The sequence below is a fragment of the Tenrec ecaudatus genome, chromosome X (genome assembly GCF_050624435.1).
Source record: "Tenrec ecaudatus isolate mTenEca1 chromosome X, mTenEca1.hap1, whole genome shotgun sequence".
NCBI classification, from domain to species: domain Eukaryota; kingdom Metazoa; phylum Chordata; class Mammalia; order Afrosoricida; family Tenrecidae; genus Tenrec; species Tenrec ecaudatus.
Window position 1 is genome coordinate 19,388,517 of NC_134548.1, and position 4,839 is coordinate 19,393,355.

General features: G+C 39.5%; 1 non-coding gene across 1 annotated transcript; it reads right to left on the reverse strand.

The window, feature by feature from the left end:
* Positions 1–2,259: 2,259 nt before the first annotated feature.
* On the reverse strand, positions 2,260–2,320 carry LOC142435267 (U7 small nuclear RNA). The gene has a single exon (XR_012781360.1). It is a non-coding gene; the product is annotated as a U7 small nuclear RNA (small nuclear RNA).
* Positions 2,321–4,839: the final 2,519 nt, after the last annotated feature.

The window sequence follows — 4,839 nt, forward strand, 5'->3', positions numbered from 1 at the left end:
TTTAGACCTCTATAAATGCCCTTTGTCTCTTAGTTCTTTCCTCTATTTACTTTTACTTTCCTCTTGTCCCTCTATCATGTTCAGCCTTCATTTGGGTTTCAGTAATTCCTCTGGGTTACATTACCCTTGATTAAACCCCACCAGGCCTCCTATACCCTCTTCACCATCTATTTTAGATCATTTGTTATTCCCTTGTCCCTGGGTTTGTTGACACCCCCCTGACTTTCCCCCACTTCCCCCTTCCCCGTGGCCACCCTCCCCAAACTGTTGGTCCCATTGTTTTCTCCCCCAGATTGTTTAACCCGCCTATTTTATCTAGATAGGCATGCAGAGACAATAATGAGCACAAAAACAAGACAGAGCAAAACAAACCATCAAAAGAAAACAAAAAAAACCCCACAGGGCAAATATGGAGAATATTTTTCTGCTCAGGTCCATTTGCATATTTATAACATGACTTGTTTATTATAGGTTTATTATGAGTCAGAAGCAACTGGGTGGCAGTTAGTTTGTTTCTTTGTTTTTTAATGCAATGGCTGCAACTGCTTATCAAGGGAGGCATGAGACATTAGCTGTTATTGATAATTTCTTTAGCATTACATGGCCGTCAGGCCAGAAATTTCCCAGCCCTTCTTTGGGGAAGGTATCCTCTCTGTTGGCTCTTGGGGAAGGTCCTTGTCTCTGAAGTTTGTTTCTTGGTTCCATAGAGATCTCCACCTGTGTTGACATCTGTCTGCTCCATCTTAGCTTGCTTAATCGGCTTCCTTTTTATTTATAAGGGACTACACTAATCCTACCCCCAAAACAGCACAAAGATAACCCATTACCAAATTGAATTTGATATAAAGGCTCAGGGACTGGGATTTACAACAGATATTGGGGGGGGGAATATAATCCATAACATAGTCTAATTATAAAATGACACATCACCTAAGAAGATATATGTAGGATGGAATATAAGTGCATGAAAATATATTAAACATATTTTTTCATTAGGTAAATGCTAATTAAAGTTTCAATGAAGTACTACTACACATCTATTAGCATTAAAAACCAAATTCACTGCCCTTGAGTAGGTGCTGATGCTTAGTTACCCTATATGACAGTGTAGAATTGCCCGTTTAGGTTTCTAAGACTTCAAATCTTTACAGGAGTAGAAAGTCTCTTCTTTCTCCCATGAAGCAGCTAGTGGTTTCAAATGCTGACCTGGCCAGCAGGGCTGTTAGTAGTGTAAATTCAATCCAAACTTGTGCCATCGATTCAAAGCTGATTTCACCGCCACCCTTTGTGAGTTTCCAAGACCATAACTGTTTAATGGAGTAAAAAACAGAGTCCATTTCCTGAGGAGCTTCTGATGGTTTCAAACTGCTCACCATGTGAGTCACAGCCCAACCTGTAACCACTACCCCACCAGGGCCCCTTCTATCAGGTTAGATTAAAAAGACTTACCATCCCAAGTGTTACAGAGAATGCTACGGAAGGGGAACTGCAGTAAACTGCTGGTGGAAATGTAAAATGGTAAATTACTTTGGGAAATGGGTTCTTAGTTTCTTAAAAAGTTAACATTCACCTAATGTATGATCCAGCCATTCCACTTCCCAGTATTTGCCCAAGAAGAACAATTGCAAATGCACATATGAACATATCGACACAAATGTGCATAGCAGTTGTATTTTTAATTGTTCAAAACTAGAAACAATCCAAATGGATAAACAGACAGTGGAAAAATAGCTATGCAGTGGAATACTACTAAGGAATAAAATGAATACATTATTGATAAGCCATGAATTGTGGTTAAAGCTCCAAATAACTATGCTGATTTAAGGAAATCAGGCAAAAGAAACATATATATATATATTGCTTCCATTTATGGAAAGTACTAGAAAATTTAATCTACTATACAGTGAAAGAAATAAGATCAGTGGTTGTTAGGGACAGGGTCAGGAGCAGTTTCATGGAGAGATAGCACATAGTGATTACAAAGAGGTAAGCGATAACTTATTGAAGTAATATAGTAGTGGGTTAAATTATCCAAAAGATAAGTCCTGCCATATTTCTGATGGCTTTGAACCCAATAACTGGTATCTTTACAAGGACAAGAAGAAAGTGACTTAAAATACAGAGGGAAGAAGGCCCGGTGAACAGAGACAGAGATTGGAGTGATATTGCCACATATGAAGGAATGCCAACCTCCTGAAGTCGAAGGAGACAAGGAGAGCTTTTCACCTACAATCTTTTTTTTTTTTTTTTACTGGTGTGGGGGGTTTTCCGGGAAGACCAGAAAACCTGCTAGACAAATTCAAAAAGAGCTGTAGCACTTCACCTACAATCTTTGAACAGAATGTGACTGCTGATGCCTTCCTTTTGGATCAAGAAACTTCAGCAATGTGCTAGAACAACTTTCTTTTGTTTTTATACTCAAGCACCCTGGTGAGCCAATAGTTAAGTACTTAGTTGCTAACTATAGCTTGATGGCTCAAACCTACTAGTTGTTCTGTGGGAGAAAGATAGGCCAGTCTCCTGTCAAGTTTGAGAGCACTGGAAACCCGAAAGGGCAGTTCTACTCGGTCTTATAATATAAGGTCACTATGCGTCAGAACTCCACTCAAGAGCAATGGGTTTGGTTTTAATCATCTCAGCCATGAATACATATGGAGATGTTCATTATCTTGGTTTTGATGATGATTTATTCATTCTATACAGATGGTCAAAATTTAGCAACATGTATGCTTTACATGCTGTTGGGTTAGCAACCACAAAGTTGATGGCATAAACCCACCCGACACTGCATTGGAGAAAGATGAGGCTGTCTGCTCTGGCAAAGATTTACAGTCTTACTTGGTAAAGAAGAATGGAACCTTTTGCTATTTGCAAACAATATGATTTTTTATATTGAGAATCCTAAGGGGTGCACAGTGGGATTGCTGGAAACAATAGAGGAGTTTCGTAGAGTAGCAGGATACAATATTAACAAGCAGAAATCAACTGGATTCCTATAGACCAGTGATGGGAATACAGAAAAAGATTTCAAGGAATCAGTACCATTCACAAAAGCATGGTAGAAGCTGAAGTTCCTAGGAATAAACTGAATCCCTAAAAGCAAAAGATCTTCATGACGAAAACTACAGAACATTACTACAAGAGATAAAAATGTATCTACATATATGTAAGGTATAGTCCAGTTCATGGATTAGAAGATTCAATATAGTGAAGATGTCAATACTACTTAAAGCAATCTACAAATTCAAGGCAATCCCAATCCAAATCATTCTTCAAAGAAATGGAAAATCTGATCACCAGCTTCATATGGAAAGGCAAGAAAGTCAGGATAGGTAAAGAATTCCCCAGGAAGAATAATAAAATAGGTGGTCTTGCATTACCTGACCTCAATACCTAATATACCGCCACAGTTGTCAAAATGGCCTGGTTACTGGTGTAACAATAGATATTGGGACCAATGGAGCAGGACAAAAAACCCAGAAATAAAAGCATCTGCATACAGACAATTGATTTTTGGAAAAGTTCCCCCCCCCCACCCAAACAAACAAATAAATATTACATGAGAAACAGATGCCTTCTTCAAGAAATGGTGCTGGAAAATCTGAATATCCAAGTGCAGAAGGAGGAAACAAGACCCATATCTTACTCCATGCATAAAACCAAACTCAAGGTGGATCAAAGACCCAAATGACAAACCCAAAGCTCTCAGGATCATCAATGAAAAATAGGGACAATGCTAGGAGCCCTAGTTCAGGGAATACATGGGCTAGCAGAATTAACAAAGGAAACACACTCCATGGAAGATAAAATAGATGAATGGGACCTAATAAAAACAAAACACATATGTATATCAAAAGACTTTATTAAAAGAGAGCCCACTGTTTGGAAAAATATATTTAGTAACAACATAACAAACAAAGGACTAATGACTAAGAGCTACAGAATTTTATAAGCTAACAACAAGAAAAAACAACTAACAGCTCTTTGAGAACGTGGGCAAAAATCCTGAACAGACAATTCACAAAGGATGACACTCAAATGGCTAATAAACACATGAGGAAGAGCTCCTGGTCATTACCTATACAGGAATGGCCAAGCAACCATTAGCTGAACAACCAAACCATCATTAGTCAAACCACGGTGAGATACCACCTGATGACTTTACTGTAGCCCAATTTGAAACAAAACAAAAAGAGAGGGTGTGGTGAGACAGGAACTCTTATCCATTGCTAGTGGACTTGTAAATATGTACAGCCACTATGGAAGGCAATATGGCAGTAGCCAAAACAGACGGAAATTGACCCAGCATAATACTATTACTGGGCATGTACCCCAAACAAATAAGAAACAGAGCATGAACAGACATTTCCTCCCCCATGCTCATCGCAGCACAGTTCACAATAGCAAGAAGCTGGAAACAGCCTAAATTTCCACCAGTAGAAGAGCAGATAAAGAAGCTCTGATACATACACAAAGGAATACTATGCATGCCTGAAAATCAGTGATGAACCCACGAAGCACCTCAACTCCTGGAGGTATCTGGAAGACACCATGTTGAGAGAAGTTAGTGAAGCACAAAAGGACAAGTGCTGTGTGCGCCCATTGCAGTAGAAACAAGCAGCAGAATGGACACAAGCACAAGCTCACAGGACATATAGTCTTCTGTTGGGAGAGCAGACAGCCTGTGAAACAGCTGGACCCGTGTCAATGAATCATACATCATCCACTCCAGGTACGTATGGTCAGTCACTTGGCTAGAGGGCACCTCACGACATCTGGGATCAAATGGTCAGGGGAGAGGGAAGGGGATTCAGTCTACTGAGTGGTAGCCATATGGTC